The sequence below is a fragment of the Hydra vulgaris genome, chromosome 11, assembly GCF_038396675.1.
Source record: "Hydra vulgaris chromosome 11, alternate assembly HydraT2T_AEP".
Lineage (NCBI taxonomy): Eukaryota > Metazoa > Cnidaria > Hydrozoa > Anthoathecata > Hydridae > Hydra > Hydra vulgaris.
In genome coordinates, this window is record NC_088930.1 from 14,819,806 (window position 1) to 14,840,777 (window position 20,972).

Genomic DNA, 20,972 nt, shown 5'->3' on the forward strand with positions numbered 1-20,972 from the left:
TCAATTTTGTAATGGGCGGAGATAGCAGATAGTCCGATTTTGCGCGGAGCCATCGATATGTAACGTTGAATAAGCGTTGTTTCATAAATAGCTTAAATACGTTGAAAAAGCAGCTAATGTCTAACGTTGATAAACCTTCAACTTAGCGACGTTTTTACAGTGATTATTTGCGTACTTTTATTCAACGTCGAATAAACGCGGTTTTTTGAGAAGTTAATATAAGTTGATATTTATACGCTTATTCAACGTTAAAAATGTGACGTTTAAAAAGCGGTTTATTTTTAACGTTGATAAAGCATAGATTTTGAATCGTCTTTAAAATGGCTTTTTGCGTAAGTTGATTCCACGTTGAAAAAACGTCTTTTTTTGAGAAGCTAAATTACGTTACAATTTCAATGCTTATTCAACGTTTAAATTTACCGCGATTTAGTATACAATAACAAACATTGATTCAACGTTGAAAGCGCGTTGTTTTTGTGACTGTAACGCTTTTTCTACGCTGCGACCGGTTTTCAACGTTGATTCAACGCTGACATGTTTGCTGGGAAGAGTTATCTACAAATTTATAAAGGTTTCTAGATTACGGGCATATCTGGGGACAAGAGGGGGTACAAATCACTATCTTTACCGGCAATAAAGACTAACTATATTTATAAAAACGTGTTTTTTATCATGAAAATGTAAATTTTTATATGCAAGATGTTTTTGCAATTAGCTATCAGACCACAGTCAAATATAGAAGTTTAATCATTGCCTTTGGGTGGATGTACGGGTGATGGTTTCAAACACCCTATTGTCAAAAATGACTCTTTTTTTTTTTTATAAATATTTATCTTTATAATTAAAAAAGAAAACTAGTATTCGAATCAAAAATTATATCTTGCTACGTTCAGATTTGATTGATTATCCGTTTGGAATGAAATCCAGATAAACGTTTAGAACAAACGTCCATTAAACGTCTATATTCAAACGTATTTTAGACGTCTATTATAGGATTATTATACGTATATAAAGCGTTTAGATTTTATCTAATTTACGTTTAAATCTAGTCTAATTAATTTATACAAAGTGTTTAGATTTAGTCTAAGTAAACATATATTAAACTTTTAGATCTTGTCTAATAGTTTCTTCGGTTTAGTTTACATAGTTTCAACTTATTTAAGTTTTAAAACTAATATAAATTAAAGTTACGTTATAACTTTTTAACTTTATATAAGTTATAAAAGCTATATAGGCCTTGAAATTTATAAATAAGATATAGTTATAAAAGTAATGAAACTTATAAATAAGATATAGTTGTAAAAGACCTGGTCTTATTTTTTATATTTTTTATAGCTATTATAATATGTTTATAAACTTTTATACCATGTTACTTTTATTTTATAAAACTTCATACAAAGTTAGAAATTTATATAAAACGTTTTCATATAGTGGGGATTTATAGAAAAAATGTTTTTGCACTATACTTGTTTATGTTTCGATAATTAAAAAAAATTAAATGATCAAGCTTTTTGCAGTGGAAATTTTATAGTAACAATTTCTATCAAATATTTTTAAAATTTAATCTCATTAGAAGAAAATAAAAGTTTACATTAAGATTAACTCAAAGATTACTTATAAAATCAATAAGCTGATAAACAATTATTTTGAATCACTGTTTTCTCTGGTTTATGCATTATCAAAAATCTTTCTAGAATACCATTTACCGCTTGTTCATTTTGCACCTGTTTGTGCAACATCAACTTCTACATTGGTATCCTGATCGTCTGATTTCGTAACCTGATTTGTAACCGCAAAAAACTAGCTTAAAATAGTTAGCATTTTAAATGTAAGTTCATAAATCAAAATTAGATTTATACACAACAACTTTACATATGAAGGATTTTCTGAATGGAAGTTTCCGAAATTTACTGTACCATTCATGTTTATTTTTGACATTAAAAAATTAGTAACGTCGCGACTTAACATATGCAGTGCTTTTTACCAGCTCTGTTCCACCAATTTTCTTTAGCAAATGTAACTAAATTAAGCTAAAATGTATCTAAAATTAAAAAATAAACATTTAGTTATAAAACTTCTTGATTATTTCAAAGATGAATACTTACTGTTAAACAATCATACTATAGTATGATTGTTTAACAGTAAGTTTTACTATAGTATACTATAGTATGATTGTTTAACAGTAACTTTTTTTGTAAGTTTTATAAACGCTATAGCGTTTATAAAACTTACAAAAAAAGTTATTGCAGCAGGACTTTCATAACGAGAGATCAGCAACTCATATTTTTTAATTGTGTCAATGTTGTCACCATTAATTTCTGAAACATCGGAGTCCATTGATTTTTTGGCATTTAGGAAAGTTATTTGTCGCGATAAGAGCTATTCAACTTCCACGAATTAAAATGGTGCACCCGACACTCGTTTATTATTTATTTATCAGTCGTTTTGCTTTCAGTTGTTGTGAGGAAGTGAATCTTGAAAATGCATTTAAGTCTAATTTAATTATTTAGCCAATAAAAAAATTTTTTTAGTAAGTTTTTTATTTCGCTTTAATTATGCCTATTTAAACAGCGTGACTTAAGCTGTTATGCGTTTCTTCTGACCAATGGCTATATTACTATATTATAATGTAATATACGTTTATTAAACGTCGATCAAACGTTTAAAATAACGACATATATTAGTCAATATCGTAAACGTTTGATCGACGTTTAATAAACGTATATGTTATAAGATTTAAAGCGTAGATTTTAAATCTCTAAATGTTTACGTTTAATTAAGGTCGATTAAAGGTTTACAATATTGACTAATGTAAGTCGATATTCTAAACTTTAGATCGAAGTTTACTAAACGAATATATAAATAAGTTTTAAATATAGATTTCAAATCAAGCGTCGATTTTTAGTCAATAATAGGTCGCTAAACGTTTTATCCATTTTTCGATCAATTGCGACTAATATTGACCGATTCTGAACCAACCTGTGTTTACTGGTTTACTACTTTATTTTATAGTTTTGGTACTCTTTAAAAAACTCAAAAAATTTTAATTATTTTGATAAACTCTGTTTATTTCCTTCAAACCAATCAACGAGAAAAAGTTTCAGAGTTTAAACTGGTAATGGAAAAGTTTTAAAGCTGTTTGTTCATGATAGTATCATTGTAAAAAGGGGCTGTAGAAGTTCAAAGTTTTCTTTAAAGTTTGTCAATACAGTCTAAAGACAAGACCTTAGATATTTTACAAAATCTATCTGGCTGGCTTGATGACACCTTGATTGATATAGCACAAAATTTGCTTTAAATCAGTTTTCTAAAATATCTGGGTTTCAAAGTTTAAAAAATCTGGGTTTTTTCCCAGTGGGCACAGTACGTTTTTAAAACGTTCTTTGGACGTTTTTATTAAGTTTAAACCTTATAAAAACGTCTAAAAAACGTTTTAAAAACGTACCGAGCCCACTGGGTTGTGCAGTTTTAGTTGTTTTAATTAGTGGTTTTTTAGAAAGTTATAGTATTATGCAAATGGTTAATGTTATAAAATCATATTTAGTGTATTAACTAATGTGTCCTGATTTTGTTTTACATTCGAAGTGTGTTTAGTTTTATGATTTACTCTTTAATAGTTTAAGTAAAGATGATGCACCATTGTTAGTGCTTAGAGTTGCACGTGAAACGATTGTGATCTTTTCGTTAATGGAAACGCAACAGCTTTGTGTAGCAGTATCTACCTTAGTTTAACATAATCAAAAGATAATAATATGAAGCAGCATTAACTAAAATGTATTTTAGAATGGTAAATTAGAGATTTTTTCTTTTATTACTGTGTTAGACTGTCGTAAAAGGTGTGGCTTCTATAATTGTTGTGAATATATCCTGTTATTTTTGCTGTTTTTTTGTTTTTGTTTTTACGCCTTATTTGAATACTTAAATTCAATGAATATACATAAATATGTTTTTTTTGTTTTTTATTACTGGATTGTTTATGTACCTTATGTTTTAGTTAATTATTTAAAAGTTCATTATCTTTTTTATTTTTATAAGTGTCTTATAAATGTCTAAAGTTGTATAGTTGATTCATTTAGGTCAAATATTGATTGTTCTTTGTTTCTTTATTGGCGTGATGATTTGTTTTGCTCACTTTGCAGTTTATTTCTTACTGTCATCATTTATTCATTTTATTAACTAGGGTTATCGATATAAGATATAGTTAATAGGCAAAGTTATTAAAGTTAGCTCTTTATTTACATACATTTATTGCAGTTGCAGTTAACTATAGCTACTATTACAACTACAACAAAAGTATTTTTTAAAATATAGTTATGTTTTTTTTAATTTTAATGAGATATTTGATTATTTTTTTAAAGAATATTGTGAAAGTATAGACTATTCTGGCATGAGGATGCCCTTGACTGTTTTAACATTTTTAACATTCATATGATTCAAAGATTCAAATCCTTCTGGCACACATTTAGAGTTTATTTTGTAAATCAATTTGACACATATTGATCAATGCATTTATTAAATACTTTTCTGGCACAAAAGCAGGTTTTTTTTATTTTCTTTTTACATTGCGATTTTATGATACTATTCATGTTATACTATATTTCTATACTATATAGGCTTGTAATTCCATGTGGAAAATTCGTGTTTCTTACGAAAATGCCCAAGTTTCAACAAAGTTAATTTTTTTCAAAAGGACTTAGAAACCATGTTACTTTATTTTCTTAATTATATTGTCTAAGGATATTTTGATCTTATTTTCAAAATAAAGTTTTTGCATGAAATGTGTTGTTTCTTTAATATCGATTTTATTTAAAACATTCACATTTTATTATTATTGTGCTATATATATTTCACCGTTTGAATCGAACAACACCCGTCTAGGTTGTTATTCGACGGTAATGGTGTATCGGTAGAGGGCTTGCCTCAATCGAGAAGTTTTGAGTTCGATCATTACTACGTCCTTGGTATTACCGCCTTAAACTTGTTTCTCCGCGCAACGGTCTTGTTCGTCATGGTTTGTGTTTCGGAGTTGTAGAGTTGAGAGAGAGTTGTAACCACAACTAGGAGCCTCTTCAACAGTAGTGGCTTTCTCGGCTTTGGGGAGGTAAATTAACACACACACAAAAAAAGGCCAGACACAAATTAACAAATTCTCTTCTTTTCTTTTTTCTGCGAAAACATCAGAATACTTTCCTTACTATTTATCTGCGTAGAAACGAGTAACAATTACTTTTAATCAAAAAGCTTAATTGTTAGTGAGAACTTTTCTTTAATTATATCTTCATTAATTAAATATTCTTGCGTATATAGATCACAAACTTTTAAAATTGTTAAGTTTAAGAGTTAAAGATAAACAATTTAACTTAACTTTTATAGTAGACTTATCCAGTTGGTGACCTAAGGAAAAAAAAAGCTTTTTCATAAAAATATGTTTCTTGTCATACAACAGTACAAAGATATAAATTTCGACTAGAATATATATCGTGAGTTAAATATTTTTTAAAATATTATTAAAAGTAGTTAATTATTACTATAAAAATGCCGTAAAATAATATTAATTCGCTAAACTAAGTAAATGCTTTTAATTTGGTTAACGCATTTTTTTTTTTAATTTGTTTGCCTGGGTTAACAAAAAATGCCTTGACTGTTCAATTTGTCTACTTATTTATCGTGCTGAATAAGTATTCGTAAACTAACGCATGCGCAGAGTATCATTTTGTCTACTTATCGATCTACTTATTTAACGTGACATCAGTTATTCGACAGGTGAAACAGGTTATAGAGGGTTAAAGATATTACTACGTATATGCCAAACAAGAACACAATAAGGTAAAGAGGAAAATTCTAGCAAACTGCTATGGATATTTTATAAGTCTTCCTTTGATATTATTTTATAAATAAAACCCACAAGTAGTTCAAAAGATTAAATTTAATGAATATTCGCAGTATCCATAATTATTAGCTTTGCGCAGTGGCATTACCATAGACAATGAGGTTAAACCGAGTCGTGGTTATTGCTAGTTGAAAACTTTTCCCAATACCCCGCTAGACGACGTGAAATACCGTCGGCTACGCAATTTTTAACGGTCCACTAGTGGACCTTCTAACTGAAAGTAAATTTATTATTGATTAGGAGTTACCAAGTAATAGGTACTCCACGGTGGTGTTGCCTTAGGTCACCGTGAATTGGTGTAAAATTCAGCCTTTACTGGTTGTGACGCCCAAACTTAATGAATAAGTAATTAAACTGTCTCTCATATTAAACACCTTGTCGACAAAAATTTCCGATGATATCGAAAACACTAAAATACCATTTAAGAAGTAATTCATCTTGCGTGTGTGACTCTGGTACAAACATTTTCCAATTTAAGGAGTTATAAAAAATAATTTACTACAGATATGCAAGATTCATATTGCAATTAATATATATAAGATATATAGGAGATATAAGTATATTGCACATACTGATTAAAGAACTGATTAATTATGTTAAGTGTGACGCGTATTTGACTATGATTGGTATAATGACTTTTTTTCTGTTGTAGATAAAATATAATTTTATTTGTCATAATTTCACTTAAATATAAATAAAAAAACTTAAATATAAATAAAAAAATTAAGTGTTACATGTGTGACACATTTATTAAATTTGAAGCAAATTTTTTTACTCATATTTTATTAACATAACATATATACTGAAGTAAAGATTGAACAGAGTAGCACTTTTGTTTTATAGTTTTTAAAAGTTTCAACTTTTTAAGCTTTTTTTTTACCAGGATATATGGTAGCAATGTTCTGCACAAAGCACCAATCATTATTAGTCATTTCTGGAGATTGGCCTATTATTTCGGGTGCTTGTATGTCATTAATATACTTTATTTGAAAATCAGGTGATGTTGAGTCACTTTTTTTGAAAAATGACAATTATTCCTTTGAAGCATTAACTTGGATTTTCCATATTTCCAGTTTTTTTTTGACTTTTAAACAAGTTATTTTGTTGTCTATTTTACTCCTGATGTCATCATTGCTTACATAGAGAATAGAAGTAGTTGTCATTAAGGGTTTTAAAGAAGCCATAGATATTTGTAAAGGCACTTTCTCATTTGATTTGCTCATACATTTCATCCGGAGAAGAGTAGTGGCTTCTCCTCCAACACCATGGAAAATTGCAAAGTATTTTTGTTCAAATATTTTATTATATTGCAAAGATAAAAAAGGATCGAGTAATTTCATCAGCAACTATTTTTTAAAATGAAGATGGGCTGTCAGTGAAGATGAGTGAAGATCAATAAGTATTTCATATGATTTCTCAATAAAGAAACATTATTTTTAACTAACTTTATCAACACTATTTTTATCTAACTTTACAAGATGAATTAAGTGACTGTAACATACAAAGCTTATTAAACCACTATGAACTATAGCTGATACATAGTGCATTAAATAATAAGCAATTATTTTCCAGCAGTTTGCACTTACACTGGTCTGCAAGTGTATTTTGTAAAAGAAGTATGCTTTTAGACCTCAGTTTACAAAACACGGAGAAAGGCATTGCTTTTCCATACAGTGATTGAAAAAGTGGAAAATCAATTACTAACTTCCTTTTGTTAATACAACTTGATTATTTATTGTTTGTTTTTTTTTTAATTTTTTTTTTGTTAATTAATTATTGATATGATATGAGATATTGGTAGTTTGCACAGATTTTGATAAAGTTTTTTCAAAGGTTTGACTGCATTGATAAGGACTGCAATTTTTTGAACTTAAAGCTATTAATTCATTTAGTTGGTCTTTAATTTTTTGTCTAGATTTTGTTTTTTATTTTATTTTTTTCTTTAAATGAAACTTTTTCTGTACTATTCATTTTAGCAAATTTCAATTTTCTCATGTTCTTAATGCTTTTATTTTCTTTATTATTCTTTGTCAGTTTTTGCAAGTCTTTCTCTGATATTTTTTTTTATACTTTCAAGTTTGCTTAAAAAATATTGACTTTTTGTGTCACATTTTGCCTCTGGTGTTGTGTTATTAGTTTTAAGATTATACAAATGAATTCCTTGGCAATATTCTGTGTTTCTTTTTAATTACCATGTGCTGAGTTAAGTTTTTCTTTATAATAATTACATCTGGATTGGTGTTTTGCTTTAAATGCCTCTCAACTTGCAGTTTGATATAGTTTTTGATCTGACAAATTATCATTTTTTCTAAAATAGCGCTCCAGTTTACGATGGAGGCTTTTTTCAATCTTTACATCTGAAGATAACAATTTACTATTATGCTTGCTAAGTCTAATTGAATATTTCTGAATTTGTGCCAAATTATCAAGAACAGTTGTTATATTTGTTCATATTTGTTCAGCATAATCACCCACAATAATTTCTGGTAATAAACAACATGGCATCACTTGCATTTCTACTATAAAACATAATAAGTTAAGTTTTTTTAAATTTTGTTTTTGAAAACCAAACAGTTTTACTTTTTAAAGGTCGATGTTAGAGTGCTACTCAGACTAAATACTGGTCCGAAATGATACTTAAGTATTGTTGAGTGAAATATTATCATGGCAGTTTATTACTAGATCAAGCAGGTTGGCAATATCAGAAGTTGATGATATGCGAGTTGGAGATTGAGCTTGTTGTATCATGATGTAGGTCTCTAGAGTATTAGCAAGTTTTGGATTAATAGTTGTGGGAGTGGTACCTGGTCAGTTAAAGTTGCTGCATTTCCCCAGACAATGTTTGAGGTTCTTTTAAAAAATTAGAGAATTCTAAAAAGAAAGTGCTAGTCGGCATAATTGGATATGATCAATGAATAGCAACAACATTGTAAATAGTGTTTACTAAATTTAGTTTAGCTAACGTATGTTCATAGGACAGACAAGTAGATGATAATGATAAGGGTTTAAGTTGTCTCAATATACTATTGCAATGTCTCCCCCATTATAGTCAGATCGGCAGTGTTGAATTCTTTTGAAACCTGGTGATGTCATATCTTCTTGAATTGCAACAAGGTTGTCTGGCTTTATTTGAGTTTAAGTCACAATTGTCTCAATATATTATTGCAATGCCTTCCCCATTATAGTCAGATCGGCAGTGTTGAATTCTTTTGAAACCTGGTGGTGTCATATCTTCTTGAATTGCAACAAGGTTGTCTGGCTTTATTTGAGTTTCAGTCACTATAAAAATATCTAATGATTGATTTTGTGCTATATAATCAATGATGCTAGATTTCTTTATAGCCAATCAAACATTTTAGATATTGCGCAGAAGGTTATGAAGTGGTTCTTTTAATTTTTTTATATAATTTAGGCAGATTTGATTTTGATCCATTTGAGCTCACCTGAACATGCACCCTAATGGTATTTTTTTCCATTATGCACATTGTACCGTTGTATATCATTTGTTCCTTCAATTTTGTAAGTAAGTGCTCTATTTCTCTCATTTTATGTTTTGTCTTTATTAATAAAAAAATTTTTGTAATTGATATTATTCTAAACTTTAACTTATTGGAATTCATTATCATAAAATTTTTTGTTTCTTTGTTTTCGAATTCAACATGCAGTAGTAGTGTAGTGGTAGAGTCTCATTTGCGAGAAGTTCCAAGTTTGATCCGTACCACGTTCCTGCTAGTACTGTGCTCAACTTGTTTCTCCGTGCAGCCACCTTGTTTGTCAAGGTTGATATTTCAGAGTTATAGAGTTAAGAGAGGGCTGTAACCATAACTAAAGGTAGTCTCCTCGACCGTAGTGGCTTTTATGGACTTGGGAGGTGAATTAAAATAATAATAAAAAAATGAGTTTAGGTGGTCTTTTGGTATATTTTTATATTCGAATTATTCATTTTACATTTTTTATTGAAAAATCAGGCTTAATTTCTTTGAGTATAGTTTTAATAGTTTATTATTTTCTTTGTTTATTTGTTTGTCCATTTTGGTTTGATCAGCAACTTCTATTAAATCAAAACCTCATTTGAGAAAGGGAATATTATTTTATAATGGAAATATATTTTTACTCAATTGTAGAAATAAATATTAATATTTTTTGGTGCACTTTACTAAAGCTTCTAAAAGTGCTTTGAAATGAAAATTTAATTCGTTTTTTGTAAAATATCCAAAAAGATTGTACAATTGATGTGTTTGAAAAAATAGCTATCTGGTTTCACTAATTTAAGAATTGCCATTATATGTTCAAAACCTAATGAATTTACTTATACCATTGTTTTTTTATTACTATCTGAAAGCAAGATTTTAAGTTTTATCACTTTTGTAATTATCATTAGAAACATAAAATCAATCATAAAAATATATTTTACAGCAACATAAAACTGTTTTAAGATAATTATTTTAACGATATATTTTTTACTGTAGTCATTTCATTTACTATTTTTGAACTATGAAAGAGTCATTTGCCACAATATTATCAACATTATTAAAATTATATAATTAGGAATTTCAAGAAATATGACTACTCAACTTTTAATATAAATTGAGGTTTTTTGATGACAGTAGAATTACATAATAGAGATTACTGAAGAAGAAAAAAGTATTGATTACATTTGTAAATAGCTGTTAGGAGAGACCCAATGTTAATAGCTTTTTAAAAGTGACCTGAAATTGGTGATCAAAGCTTGGTTATTGTGCATGTTTTAAAAGAAGCAAATAGGTGAGTGTCTTAAAGTTAAATTGAATAAGTTGTTAAACTCTGCTGTCTTCCTTTATTGTGTGTAAGACACTTTTTCTTATTTGAGTTTTTTTTTATTAAGATAATGAATATGTTAATTAATAAATTTTATAAGCTTAATAAAAAAAACACGTTTAGCGTAATAAAATAATAAAAACACATTTAGCGTAATAAAATTAATAAAAAAAATACATTTAATGGAAACACATAACAACAAAATTTTAATACAATGTTTTGTATAAAAATGAGTTTTGTTATTATGTATTTCTGTTTTTATAAAAATTTTGTTGTTATGTAATTTGTTTTTATAAAAATCAAAACAAAATAACGAATTGTTGTTTTATTTTTATTTTTTTTTGTTTATTTGAGATTTTAGTGCTAGTTTAATATTAGCATAATATTATTAGCGTAGATTGACATTCCTACTAATAAGTTACCCAATCACTTACTTACAAGAATGTCCTTGGCCCAGCTAAATATTAAGTTTTTCGCATCCTTGAACCCAGTTAAAAAGTTATAATGTAATAAATAACACATTATATATATTATCTAATTATGTATATAAGTGTTCTTTATTTGTACACTAGCATATAATATGCATATATATGTATATAAACTTTAATTGAAACCAGCGTTAAGTCATTCCATGGCAAAGGAGCAAAGGTCCCTCATGGACCATCTCAGATCTTGCTGAAACTTTTTAATTTTGTACATATATGTACGAAAAGGATTTTTTTTAAAATTTCAGATCGAATATCTAATATGGATCGAATATCTAATATGGTTCTTGAGAAAATTATTTTGCATGAAATTTCACTCTAAAAGCAAAAAGGTTTTTTTGTCATTTTTAACAGCTTTTAAACAAGTTTTCTACTTCAATTACACTGTGCAACAAAATAAAAATAAATTTCTGCAACTTGAACAACAGAGTGTCTTTTATTATAAGCAATGTAATCAGAACATTGCATATAATAAACAGAACGCTTTGGAATGTCTCTAGCACAACCAGAAGTGAAGTTAATCCAGTCTGAAAATTTAGTCCTACTATGTAATTTTTCCATAAAAAAGCTTCACTCAGAAAGTTAATGTTTCTTTTGTCAAATTAGCTAGTCAATGTCTTGATGTTTTCTTGCAGAAGTGGGAAAGTGGTGACTAGTTCTTGATTTTCTTTTGTTTGTAGAACTGCTGCCCTTCTGCAGAAACCAACAGAAATCACCCATCATAGCTGGACTATATTTCCCTCAATATTGCTGTTCCATCACTGAAATGTCCTTGTAAAAATGTTCTCCATGCTCGTCGCTTATGTCACGTAAATTGTCAGGAAATAAGTCAATATGAGAATACATGAAACGCATCTTAAGAGATTTTGCTTCAATGGCCTCATTGTCCTTTATAAGTTTTTTGACCAGTTCTTTGTAATCATCCAATTTTCTGTTTTCAAGAAACTCATCAACCCAACCAAAAAAAGTCATTCATTGCAAATAATTCAGCTTTAATGTAAACATGGAGTCATTCATTATATATATTATAACATGTCTAATTTGAGGTCCTATAAAGACTCCTTTTATGATTTTTGCATCACTCATCCAACCCTCAGAATTAAAAAAAATGAGGTCGACAATAGTTTGCCGACCTCAATATTTTAGAGGTCAGCATCAGGTTGGTAAAAAAATTCAATAAAAGGGTCTTAGCACATAAAACATAGAAACAAGGTTGGCAATTTCTTACCGACCTCAAACACTTTTAGGTCCTCAGTTAGGTTGGCATTGCCGAATGCTGACCCTAATTCTAAGGGCTGCTTATCCTTAGAAATGTCTCTTTGAGGTACTGAAAAGCATCTGAGTTGCCTTTAAGTGCTTTAACAAAGTTCTTCATCAATCTCAACTTGATGTAATGAGGTGGGAGGTAAATTTTATGTGGCTATGCTAGTGGACTGTGCTTCACATTGTGTTTTCCTGGGAAATATTTAGATCTCACTGGCCACTGCTTCTCTTAATAATGCTGCTTATAAGCATGGTTATCCCACAAGCACATGAAGCAGCAGTACTTTGTGTAATCACTTTGCATGCCTAACACTTTGCATGCCCATCACTTTGCATGCCCAACACTCCAATAACTTTAAAGTCAGCACAAATATTCTCGACAGATTTTTTATAATTGATTATTGCAAAAAAAATTTCAATGCTCTCATATGACTTCATTGGCACTGAAAGCATTGAGTTGCAATTGTAAAAAAAAAATCTTAAGCGTTGTCTTTGAAGCATCTATGAACAGATGCCATTCATGAGCTTTGTGATGACAGCCAAGCTCATTCAGAAGACCTTCTATATCTTTGCAGTAAGAGCATTTGTCCTGTTCTTCGAAAAATTGTGAAACATTCGCACTTTTTTTTCTGTGAACAGTTACCTTTGTGCCCTTTGACATGAAGTTCCACTGTTAAAAATGAGATGCAACTAGGTCCGCTTTATCCTTCGGTAAATTCGGATCTTGTACTAAACCATTGAGTTCAGTTTGTTGGGTGAGATGACGTTTGCAGTCATTTGGTACATCAAAGCTGTCATCACTTTCATGAGTGGAAGGAATAGATGGCGATTCATTACTTTTGACAATGTCACTAGGAGGCACAGCAAGGTGTTAATGTGAGACACAGGGCTAACTGCAGAAGGTACATCAGGATATTCAATCTTCTCCTTGTTTTTACCAAAAAATCCTGCTGTCTTTTTCATACAAAAGTAGCAATCTGTGCTATGGTCTTTTGTTTCTCCCCAAACCATAGGAGTTGCACATGACAAACTTATTTTGCCTTTTAGCCACTGCATCTAATACAAGTAGCATGACACACAGATGACGTCTGATGCTCATTTCTTGCTTGGTCTCCAAGCTTTATACTAAAGTAAGCATTATAAATAAATTGGATCAAAGAGGTGATTTACTTTTAAAGAGGATCAAAGAGGTGATGTGACTTTGTATTGAATAATCCACAAACGTAACAAAAACTGTCAGGTTTACACATCTATTTCTCATCTAAATCAGCCATCTTTTCAAATGAATTACTTATTACAATTATTACAAATTAATTATTACAATTATTACAAATTAATTATTACTTTAGGTAAGCATGTGTAATAAATTTGTAGTCAGAGTTTTAATTACTGACTGATATAGCTCCCACTTCATTGACAAAACACTTAATTAAACATTATTAGTGTGAGACAAATCTAAATGTTTTTCTATAATAAGCTGTTTCTAAGGCAAAATGTGGCGCTGAATTCAAATCTGGAAGAATTTTTGACCTGTGACAGCAATTTTGGTTAGAAATTTACTTTTTTTTCAAAATAGCAAAAATTATTTTTTCAAAAATTTGTGAAAAAATATTTTTTTGCAAATATATGCGTGTAATATATCATTCTACATGTTTTCTTAGGTGCTGGATCCAAATATTAGAGAAGTTTGTGCGTTTAATATCATTTTTCATGTGTTTCCGGTCCAAAAGTATCATTGAAATTAATGGATTAAAACTTTACTCGCGAAATCAGGGGGGAGGCTAGTGTACTGAGAAGAACCAGTATTCATCTGTAAATTTAAGCTGCAAAGTGGTGTACATTTAATTGGACGGGTGATACACCTGGGGTCAGTGAGACCTGGTTATTAAGTTTTCTTATATAATGGTGCAAGCAAAATAGTGGTGCAGGAACTATCAGACAACTAGATATATATATATTTTTTTAAACATCTTTGCTTCCAACAAGGCTGCAAGCAACTAATTAAAGTTGGAAGTTACTGGAAGAGAGAAGATAAAGATTGTAGAGCAAGATAATGTTTAACAGACGACTTAAAAGATTGCAAATTATATGAATCAGGAAAGCAAGATAAAGGAAGTAAATTTCAAAGAACTGATGTTCGAGGAAAAAAACTAGAGGAATAAGAATTTTTAGAGCACTTAGGAACAGTCACAGAAACGATTGAGACTTAATTGAATGACGAGCAGATATGGCAACAGTATTCCATACAACGGTGGATTTGAGATTTATAATGATAAAGAATAGAATCCGAAGTAAGAAAGTGTCGAGCTTGATAAAGAGATGCAACCTTAGCAGATGCTAATTTAGCAACTGATTTGATATATGGTTTCCAAGAAAGATTGGAAGTAAGAGTTAATCCTAGAAGATAAAGAGTCGATGACTCATCAAGTACATCACCGTTCATAAAAATAGGAAGATCTAACTTATTGCGATAACAATTGGCTGAAAAAAATTGAGTTTTATCTGAATTAAAGTTCATCAGCCACTGTGAGCCCCATGCAGTAGCAGAAGTGAGATCCTTTTCAAGCTCAAATGCCCCCTCCAAGCAATCAGAGGGTGTTGGTTTCTTATCACGACAAGAATAAATGGTAGTATCATCAGCAAACAATGCCACCTTAGATGTGAGAATATCTGGAAGATCGTTAATGTAAATTAAAAAGAGTATAGGGCCAAGGATAGAACTTTGAGGAACCCCTGAAGTTACAGAATAAGAAGAAGAGTGTTGTCCATCGAGGACAACTTTTATGCTTCGATTGGAAAGGAAGGATTCAATGATCTTAAAGATGTTGCCAGATACACCATAAGAAGAAAGCTTATGAAGAAGACCAGCATGCCAAACTTTATCAAAAGCTTTTGAAATGTCAAGAGCGATGGCCTTAACATCTCCACCTTCATCTAATGCACGATAAAGCCTGTCAGTTATTACTGTTAGCAAATCAGCTGTAGAACGAGAAAATCGAAATCCATATTGATGGTCAGAAAGTAAGTTATTAGATTAAAGATGAGAAATTAAGTGTTTGTTAATTAAAGACTCAAAAACCTTTCTAATGATAGGAAGATGACTTATGGGACGGTAGTTAGACGAATCAGATCGCTCTCCAGAATTTTTGAAGATAGGGATAACAGATGCTGCTTTTTAGCAGGCTGGAAAACAAGACTCTGATAAGCACTTGTTGAATAGTTTTGAGAGGATAGGTGACAGCTCTGGAGAACACTTCTGCAAGACAATAACAGGTATGTTGTCCGGGCCACTAGCTTTAGAAGAGTCTAGGCAGGAAATCACTTTAGATACAGAAGCTGGAGTGATAAGAATGTCAAGCAATAGATCAACCTGTTTGTTGGCAATATCAGGTAGAACGGAACTAGTGGAATCAAGAGATGATATTGATGAAAAGTTTTTAGCTAACAATTCAGCTTTGTCTTTAGGTGAGGTGACAAAGTCTGAACCATACAAGAGATGTGGAATTAAAGATTTGCCCTTATTAATACTATTAAAAATTCTCCAGAAGTCACGAGAGCCTAGTTTTTGAGATGAGATACAAGATTTCATGACCTGAGAATAGCGGGCTTTGGCGTTAGACAAAACCTTTTTACAATTGTTTCTAGCAGTAATAAACAGACATCTGTTTTCTGGAGAATTGTTTTGCTGATAAATATGGAAGTAACGGTTTCGATTAGCAATTGCAGCAGCACAGTGTGAGGAAAACCATGGAGGAGAGTGAGGCTTGACCTGGATTCGTCGAGAGGGAATAAAAGATTTCATTCCAGCCTGAATCCACGAAGTTATGTAAGAAGCACATTTGTCGACAGGAAGACGAAAGATTTTCACCCAAGGGCCAGCACGAAGAAAATCACGGAAAGAATCTCAGTCAGCTTTAAAGTAGTTGTAAGAGTTACGATAATAGGGGGATTCAGATGATGAAGAAGAATGAGATAATAGTTTTAGAGAGATCAAACCATGATCAGAAGCACCTAAGGGTGAATGTGGAGAAACTGAGCACTGACTAGGATCAGAAACAAGACATAGGACGAGAAGAGAAGGTAAATGATTCAGTTTGTCTGGAAAGCGAGTTGGAAAGTTGACTATTTGAGTTAGGGATTGAGAAAGGCAAAAGTTGTGGGCTTTAATGCCTGCATTAAAGCCCAAAACTTTTGCCTTTCTCAATCCCTAGTTGTGGGCCTTTCTCAATCCCTAGTTGTGGGCTTTAATGCCTGAGTCACTGACACTGGAGCCAAGTCATTCAGTGTGATAAACATTAAAGTCACTGACAACAACAATATTGGCTGATGGATAAAGAAAGAGGGCTCGGTCAATATGATCAGAAATAACATCAAAATGTGTGCAGTCTTAAGATGAAATAGAGCAATATAGAACAAAGAGAAGGGCGATAGAGTGAAGTGGTGCTAAATGAAAGCACACTAAAGAATAGTTTGTGAATTCAATCCTAGTTTCCCCACAAATGGGTGAACTCTTATGAATGTTAATGCCCAGGCCAAGCATTTGACTATTGGAGTCTTTACGAATTAAAGGAAGATAACCATTAACACTAAGATCACAACATAAGACAGCTGAACTCAAATTAGTCTCACAAAGAGCAAGTAGGTCTGGTGAACTTTTGCAAGAGATAAGACTCAACAGAAGAAAAGTTACTTCAAAGACCACAAATATTAGTGAATCATAGGTTTAGAGAACTTGGTGATGATGGTTTTTTATTTTTTATAGTTTTTGGTACTTTATTCATTTTTAGATTTAATAAAGAACTTGACTCAAAGCATAGATAATACTAAGAACACTGCCTAATAGCCCAAGCAATTGCCTCATTACTATTAATAAACCCAAAGCCGTAACAACGGTCTCTAAATTTGACCTCTGCAATGCACAACAAAAGTACAAACAGGGACACCATCTATGTACAACAAGGCACTGTTAATACTTTGAAATTTTTCAGATGTTGATGGAATGAAATTTTTCAGATGTTGATGGAAATTTTTCAGATGTTGATGGAATCAGCCTCTCTGAGAGCTACCACAGTGTTCCGGAAACCTGACTACCAGCCGGCCTTAGAACCATAAAACTGAGTTTTAGAGCTGTACTCTCATTAGGAGATAATAGAATGAGTTGCCTAGTCATAAAAATACATTAAGATGTATTTTTAATACATCTGTGGCTGATGTATTAAAAATACATCTGCGCCAGCCTAATAGATGAAGAATGAGTGCGAGACTGGTAAACAAATAGAATCTGTTTACCCCTTAAGTCTTTGCCTAGGAGGCTTTCTACAAGACAGTAGCCGGATGCATTTAACATCTGCCCAAGATGAGTATTTTTTTTGAGACACCATCTCTAGCCTTATTTAACCAAGAGCCCCAAGGCAGGGGGTGTTTTAAGTCGGAGTTGACATCTCCTAGCCTTTGCCTAAAAAGCCTTTTCCTACAAGGCAGCAAATTGTACTGGGTTACATGTTACCAGTAACAGGATAACCTGACCTGACATTAGCAGTAGCAGAATAACCTGACCTGACCTGTATATATATATACATATATATATACATACATATATATACATACACATAAACATTTATATATTTATATATATATATATATATATATATATATATATATATATATATATATATATATATATATATATATATATATATATATATATATATATATATATATATATATATATACAGAAATAACTCCTAACTGGTTGTCAGAAAATTTTGTTGACAAAAAGTAAAAATTAAAATGCAAGACCAGAATTTTTTTTTGTTACTTGATAGACTGCCTGGCCCAACCAAATCCTTAGTCGATGTAGCAGCACGCCCTTGCGAGTCAGGCTTTAAGATAGTCAATGTAGCAACACTCCGTTGCGAGTCAGACTATTTGTCAGTCGATGTAGCATCAGTCCGTTGTGAGACACTCTATTTGTCAGTTGATGTAGCAGCACTTTGTTGCAAGTCAAGCTATAAGATAATCGATGTAGCAACACTCCATGCATGATTTATAGTAAAAAATAATAAAAAAAAATATAAAAAAAAAAAAACAAAAAAAAAAAACATTGTTTATATTACTAAAAACATTCAGAATGTTTTTAAAAACATTCTGGTCAATTAAATATGCGTTATTGCGTTTTTTTTAAAAAACAATTTATTTATAATTAAATTAATAGTTTTAACTTTCTGACAACACGCAAATGTTGGATGAAAGTCAAAAGTAGTTAAAAGTAACATATTTGTAGGCATAAGAATTGTTTTTTTCCTTCTGTAATCCCAAATGCAACAATATATATATATATATATATATATATATATATATATATATATATATATATATATATATATATATATATATATATATATATATATATATATATGTATATATATATATATATATATATATGTATATATATATATATATATATATATATATAATATACAGATATAGATACATACATATATTATATATATATATTTTATATATATATATAATATATATATATATATATATATATATATATATATATATATATATATATATATATATATATATATATATATATATATATATATATATATATAATATACAGATATAGATACATACATATATTATATATATATATTTTATATGTATATATATAATATATATATATATATATATATATATATATATATATATATATATATATATATTATATATATATATATAAAACTCCTAACTGGTTGTCAGAAAGTTTCGTTGACAAAAAGTAAAAATTAAAATGCAAGAGGGGAATTTTTTTTTGTTACTTAATAGACTGCCTGCCCCAACCAAACCCTCAGTTGATGTAGCAGCACTCACTTCGTGCTGCTACATTGACTAAAATAGACATTTTATTATATGACTAAGCAACTCATTCTACTGTCATCTAATAAGATGGCCTTATGAGGCTGTAAAGATTTCCTAAACTCTGTGAAAGCTATCATATTAGCTGTGTCAACAAAAGATAGCCAAGACGATAAGAGACAAATACAAAATTATTTGGTATTTGTCTCTTATTTTCTTGGCTATGTTGGAAGACGTATCTTACCTCAATCTCCATATAGCAGCAAATTACATTCTTAATAAAGACACTAGTGATGTTGCTACTGTTGGCTTAGATGATATGATCAAAGCTGCCAGCCACAAGTTGTACGATGTCAAGGTGGTAACTTCAGTACACACTCTTGGACAAATTGCCATAGCCAAGTTACTCTTGCCAAGTCCCTGGTAATACTGCGCTCAAGTTGTTTCTCCGCGCAGTGGCCTTGCTTGTCTAGGTTCGTGTTTCGGAGTTACAGAGTTGAGAGAGGGTTATAACCACAATTAAGTAGCCTCCTCTTCTATAGTGGCTTTCTCGGCCTTGGGGAGGTGAATTAAAAAAAAAAAAGTCATGCAAGTCACTCCATACCCTTATACACCAAATACAAAGGCTAGATGGATCTTCAAAAAATTAAACATTGCAGATTCAGAGGTTTTGTTTCTAATCACTTTAGGCCATTGCTGAAATAGTGAAAGAGTTCGTAACCAGGAGACAATCAATCCAAGACTTTTTTGAAGCGACTGTAGACAAAAACTCAAACAAACTTGTACTAACCGAATGTTGAAGTAGGCAAGATGGTTTCTACCATCTTTTGTTTTTCCAAGTAATTCTTTCAATGGAACTACTTGGAAAAACAAGAGATCTTCGTAAAAAGAGGAACAGACAAAACTTGGTTTGTCTGTTCTTCTCTCTTTACAAGAGAAGAACAGAAAAAAACTCTGTTTAACTGTTCTTCTCTTTTCAAGAAAAGAACAGACAAGTCTAGAACTACTAAATATGGTTCAAGCTGGAGCAGTGTGCAAAAGTTTTACAAAGAAAAATTATCACAACTGAAAAAACAAGTAGCAATTGTGACTTAAACTGCAGCAGCAAGCTAGCAGCAAGAAGCTTTCCTCTTCCACAATTAAAGTCAGCGTTACTTCTAGCTTCTTTCAGTTTTAATAATTTTTTCTTTGATAAACTCCAGCACACCGCTCCAGCTTGAATCATATTTAGTAGTTCTCGCTTTTTTTGTTCTTCTCTTGTAAAGAGAAGAACAGACAAACTGAGTTTTGTCTGTTCTCCTCTTTACTAAGATCTCTGGTTTCTCCAAGTAATACACTTCACCAAAGCATACACATCTGAACAGAGAATGAACTAATGGTTCTGTATATAAACTGATATGGTTAGTACAAGTTTGTATGAGTTTTTGTCCACAGTCGCTTCAAAAAAGTCTTGGATTGATTGTCTCCTGGTTACGAACTCTTTAGCTGTTTCAGTAATGCGCCCAAAGCAATTGGTTAAAAAACCTCTGAATCTGGAATGTTTAATTTTTAACAACTTGTGGCCAGCAGCTTTGGTCATATCGTTTAAGTCAACGGTAACAACACCTGTAGTGTCTTTGTTAAAAAGGCAATTTGCCTTTATGTGGAGATTGAGGTAAGACGCGTCTTCC

At 30.7% G+C, this 20,972-nt stretch overlaps 1 long non-coding RNA gene and 1 other non-coding gene across 3 annotated transcripts in view; both read left to right on the forward strand.

Moving 5' to 3' along the window:
• The first annotated feature begins 5,957 nt into the window (after nt 1–5,957).
• Nucleotides 5,958–6,096, forward strand: LOC124814203 (U4 spliceosomal RNA). The gene has a single exon (XR_010641973.1). It is a non-coding gene; the product is annotated as a U4 spliceosomal RNA (small nuclear RNA).
• A 75-nt stretch (nt 6,097–6,171) lies between these two features.
• The window catches only part of LOC136087451 (uncharacterized), a 36,948-nt gene continuing 22,147 nt past the window's right edge, over nt 6,172–20,972 (forward strand). Inside the window, exons 1-3 of one of the 2 annotated variants that reach the window (XR_010641804.1) lie at nt 6,172–6,516; nt 9,303–9,413; nt 9,556–10,654. This is a non-coding gene — a long non-coding RNA (uncharacterized LOC136087451). The remainder of the gene's footprint in view (nt 6,517–9,302; nt 9,414–9,555; nt 10,655–20,972) is intronic. The other variant, XR_010641803.1, reaches the window with a different exon arrangement.